Source organism: Lathyrus oleraceus, chromosome 4 (genome assembly GCF_024323335.1).
Source record: "Lathyrus oleraceus cultivar Zhongwan6 chromosome 4, CAAS_Psat_ZW6_1.0, whole genome shotgun sequence".
Lineage (NCBI taxonomy): Eukaryota > Viridiplantae > Streptophyta > Magnoliopsida > Fabales > Fabaceae > Lathyrus > Lathyrus oleraceus.
The window spans coordinates 501,046,396-501,052,395 of record NC_066582.1 but is presented as its reverse complement, the minus strand read 5'-3'; positions in this window follow the sequence as shown (position 1 = coordinate 501,052,395).

Below are 6,000 nucleotides of genomic sequence, written 5' to 3'. Positions count from 1 at the left end.
ATAAATATTATAAACGAGGTAAATGTGTGTTATTAATTATTATGCAAGTATTTTGGCTAATTCTTTCTGTTTCGACCATTTCCGACCGTTTTTAACTTTCAATTTTTGCTTGAAAAAACTTATGTCAAGAATGAAGAGGGATGATGACGAGATAAGCTAGAATCAAAGAGTTGTAATGAAAAAGAGTTACCGCGTCTCTTATTGAGCAGCAAAAGAAAATCAAAAAAATCAGTGTGATGCTAAAAAAATGTGAGAGATTCTTATCTCAATGAATGAAGAAATAAGGTAGAATTAAATAGCTGCAATGGAAAAAAGTCACCATGCATTGAAGAGTAGAAGAAAATCAGAAACAACATGAAATGAAAAAGGTGGGAAAGAGTGAAACTAATTGGAGATAAACTCATTTAAATCAAATGTATAACGCATGTCTAAGTTATCATTCTCATATAATATTTTCATAATTATCTTATTTATTTTATTATTAATAAAAAATATTTGTTTATAATATTTATAATATATTAGATTTTTCTATTTTAAAATATAATATTCTATATAAAATTATAAATAATAAAAGTAATATATGTAATTAATTATATTAAATTTATCATAAGAAAATATATAACAATGATTCGACTTTTGTAGGACACTAAAAATATCAATAGTATTAAATGAAATTTAGAATAAATAGTATTAAACGCAACTTATATTCTTATTATTGTTATATATATATATATATATATATATATATATATATATATATATATATATATATATATATATATATATATATATATATATATATATATATATATATATATATATATATATATATATATATATATATATATATATATATATATATATAAAAGTTATGTGTGAATAAAATATTATTAACATTTAAAAGTCAAAAAAATAGTATTAAAATTGTTATATAATATAAACAACTCATACTTCATTTATGATCATAAAAATAAATATTTATATATTCTTCATATCTCATTAATTATGTAAGTTATATAATCATAAACACCTTAATAGTTAAATAATTTAAATAAGTTTAATACAAATAATAATACAATATGACACAAAATAAGAAGAGTGTGAACGGAAAAAGATACAATATTTTGATTGCAAAATGTTTCGTTTGTAACTAGAATTAGAACTAGACTTATTTGTTTACCTGAGATAAAAATGGAAATTATGAGGGGTATAATTTTTTTTAGTTCTATTGTTTTTTGTTTTATTTTAATTTTACTTTCCATATTTAAGATGTCTCATTCTATACTATTTGTAATAGATAAATATTACAAAGGAGTTAAGTTTGTGTTGTTTTGTAAGTATTTTGACAAATACTTTCTGTTTCGATCATTTCTGACCCTTTGTAACTTTTAATTTTTGCTTAAAAAAGATTTTGCTACCGATTTAACTTCATTTCCATATTCTTTAGTGTTATTTTTTATGATGGTAATAATAACCGATTAAAATATAAAATAAATTAGAAATAATTTTACTAAAAGTCATATGTTGCTTATTCCAACTACTAAAGAGAAAAGTGATAAAGAAAAAAAAGTGACAGATTACCTATCTCAAGAATGAAGAAGGAAGAAAATCAGAAAAATCAGTGTGTGGTGTTGATGCAGACAAAAGGTGATAGATTCTTATCTTAAGGGATGAAGAGATAAAGTAGAATCAAAGAGGTGCAATGGAAGAAAGTCACCACACATTAAGCAGCAGAAGAAACTTAGAAACAAATCTCACATCTCTAAGTTATCATTCTCACATTTTCATAATTATCTTATTTATTTTATTATTAATAAAAAAATGTTTGTTTAAAATATTTATGATATATTAGATTTTTCTATTTTAAAATATAATATTCTATATAAAATTATAAATAATAAAAATAATATATATAATTAATTATATTAAATTTATCATAAGAAAACATATAATAATAATTGGACTTTGGTAGGACACTAAAAATATCAATATTATTAAATAAAATTTAGAATAAATGGTATTAAACGCAATTTATGATCTTCTTATTATTATATATATAAGTAATGTGTGAATAAAATAGTATTAAAATTTAAAAGAAAAAAAAAATAGTATTAAAATTGTTATATAATATGAACAACTCATCAAATTAGAACTAGAGTTATTTGTTTACATGAGATAGAGATAAATTTGGAGGTGTATAATTTTGTTTTTTACTTCTATTATTTTTGCTTTGTTTTAATTTTATTTTCCATATTTAAGATGTTTCATTCTTTCCTATTTGCAATAGATAAATATTATAAATGAGGTAAATTTGTGTTATTTTACAATTATTTTGACAAATTCTTTCTGTTCCGACCATTTTGGCAAATTCTTTCCTATTTTTATGATTGTAATAATAACCAATTAACATGTAAAATAAATTAGAAATAATATTATCAAGGAACATTTGTACCTTATTCCAACTACTAAAGAGAAAAGTGAGAAAGAAAAAAAAAGGAAGAAAAAAATTGCTGGATTACCTATATCAAGAATAAAGAGGGATGATGACGAGATAAGGTAGAATCAAAGAATTGCAATGGAAAATAGTTACCACGCCTCTTATTGAGAAGTCGAACGATTCTTATCTTAAGGGATGAAGAGATAAGGAAGAATCAAAGAGCTCCAATGGAAAAAAATCACCATAAAAAAGAATCAAAGAGCTGCAATGGAAAAAAGTCACCACGTCTAAGTTATCATTCTCACATAATATTTTCATAATTATCTTATTTATTTTATTTTTAATAAAAAATATTTGTTTATAATATTTATGATATATTGAATTTTTCTATTTTAAAATATAATATTCTATATAAAAATATAAATAATAAAAGTAATATATATATATAATTAATTATGTTAAATTTATCCTAAGAAAACATATAACAATAATTGGACTTTTCTAGGACACTAAAAATATCAATAGTATTAAACGAAATTTAGAATAAATGGTATTAAACGTAATTTATATTTTTATTATTGTTATATATATAAGTTTTGTGTGAATAAAATTGTATTAAAGTTTAAAAGAAAAAAAAATAGTATTAAAATTGTTATATAATATGAACAACTCATAATTTAGTTATGATCATAAAAATAAAAATATTATATAAATATTATATCTTATTAATTATGTAAGTTATATAATCATAAACACCTTAATAGTTAAATAACTTAAATAAAGTTTAATACAAATAATAATAGAATGTGACACAAAATAAGAAGAGCACTGAAGAAAAAAAATACAATATTTTGATTGCAAAATGGTGTTGCTTTGGAACTAGAATTAGAAGTTATTTGTTTACCTGGGATAAAAATGGAAATTTGGAGGTGTATAATTTTGTTTTTAGTTTTTTTTTTTGCTTTATTTTAATTTTACTTTTCATAGTATTAAATGAAGTGATGACAATAGCAAAATCTTTTTTTAAGTAAAAATTGAAAGTTACAAATGGTTAGAAATAGTTGAAACAGAAAGAATTTGACAAAATACTTGAGAAATAACACAAACTTACCTCATTTATAATATTTATCTATTGCAAATAGGTCTTAAATATGGAAAGTAAAATAAAAATAAAAATAAAAAAACAAAATTATACACCTCCAACACTAAATAATATGAAAATGAAGTGATGGCAATAGCAAAATCTTTTTTTACACTTTTCTATTTTATTTTATTTTACCTCACTCTTTTTTTTGCTTTATTTTAATTTTACTTAAAAATATCAATAGTATTAAATGAAATTTAGAATATATTGTATTAAACGCAATTTATATTTTTAATATTGTTATATATATAAGTTTTGTGTGAATAAAATTGTATTAAAGTTTAAAAGCAAAAAAAAAAATATTAAAATTGTTATATAATATGAACAACTCATAATTTAGTTATGATCATAAAAATAAAAATATTATATAAGTATTTATATATTCTTGATATCTTATTAATTATGTAAGTAGTATAATCATAAACAACTTAATAGTTAAATAATTTAAATAAAGTTTAATACAAATAATAATAAAATATGACACAAAATAAGAAGAGTGTGAAAGGAAAAAGATATAATATTTTGATTGAAAAATGTTGTTGGTTTGGAACTAGAATTAGAAGTTATTTGTTTACCTGAGATAAAGATTATCAAGAATAAATATCCATAATTTCTCGTTTGATTAAAATACCCTCTCTTTTTTAAAATTTTCGTTTCACATCTTTGTTTGTTTATAATTGGTTTTACTCCTCTTATGCTTATTATTCTAGGTTTTGATTTGGGAATCTAGGTTTTTTAAATAAATAAATAAAATAGATATGGGTTTTTATTTGAGAATCTATATTTTTTATTTTAGGAATATTGAGTTTTTGAATAGATCTGAATTTTTTAGATTGACTCTATATGTATCAGTGATGAAATTTGGATGAGAAGAATTGAAAAAATAAGCATGGAAGCAATCTCTTATGTGACTGGTGGCGAAAAGAAAGATAAGGTGTGAAAGAAGAACAAATGCTAACTTTTCTTTTCTTTTATTTATTTGCCGTTCTTATTTTTGCAAAAACCAATTTCATAAATCTTATTTTTTTTCTTAATATTATAAATAGGGGAAGAAGAAATAGGGGAATAAGTAGAAGAAGAAATAAATCTTACTAGAAATGGAAATAAAGAAGAATGAGATTTTGTTCTCATTTTTTAATTTGAATTTAAGTAAAAAATCAATTAGAGTTAATAAAATTAATGAGAATAATACAAGAATAAAAATGATTAAAAAGAGAGAAAAAATAAAAAATTGTACCATTAATTTTTTTAAATGTTTTATGAAATTTAAAATTTAATAAATATTTCAAATGATGTGGAACAAAATATATACAAATAGAATTGTACACATCATCTTATATATTCCAACTAATTAAGAAAATGACATATAAACATTTTTTTTCACCAAAAATGAAAAAAGAGGCAAAAAGTATTTAAAAATAAAAGAAATGATTGATTTCGTGAATAAACTAAAATAGGATGACCAAAATATAGTTTAACCTAAGTAAAATTTGGAGATGACAAATATAAGTGATGTGATAGGACAAAATCTCATTAATTTGACTATTTGATGACAAAATTTTTCATCCATTAGCGAAATCTAAATAAATGTAACTTAATTTTATAGGTAAAGCCACTAGTAAAAAGTTTTAAATAAATTTTCTCAATATTCAAATTAACATGTGTTGAATTTTGTGAAAATCTACGAGAGTGCTGAGTTGGAAAATGGTGTTATTTCTAAGGTGGATAAATCGATGGAGTGAATTGGTTGGAAACCTCCTCAAAACAACTAAATAAAGCTAAACATGAATGAAATTCATAAAGATATGAATAATGTCGATTGTGGTGGTGTTATACAAGATACCAAAGGAGAATGGATAGGTGGTTTTGCCAAATATGTTGAAAGATGTGGTGTGTTTGTTGCTGAACTCTGGTGGAGTTTTTGAAGGACTTAAGTGCACTCAAAGATTATGATTAAGAGTGAAACTCAATTTAGATTATGTGGTGGTTGTGAAAGTTCTAGGAAAAGGAACTTTCAATAACATTGGTGCTTACGCTTTATTAAGACAAATTTGAAGATTGATCGCGTTACAGGAGTAAGTGCAAATAGTCAATTGTTATAGGGAAGCAAACAAATGCGCGTGTGATGTTTTATCTATTCATATAAGGTCTTTGTTAGTGAAGACTCCGTGAGAATTTCTTATTCTATGAGTGTGATTGTGTAGTCTTTTGAATATTGACCCTCTTTTATATATAAAAAATTTCATAAGATCAAACACTAAATAATATTTAAAATTATTAATCATATGAAAAAACACTTTAAGAAATTCTAAAAATGCTCTTTAAAATCTGGAAATACATTTCCGAACGCATCATTTTCACACATGGACTAATGGACAAAGCTTTTCTATGACAATCAAGCTAGGCATAGAATGTGGAT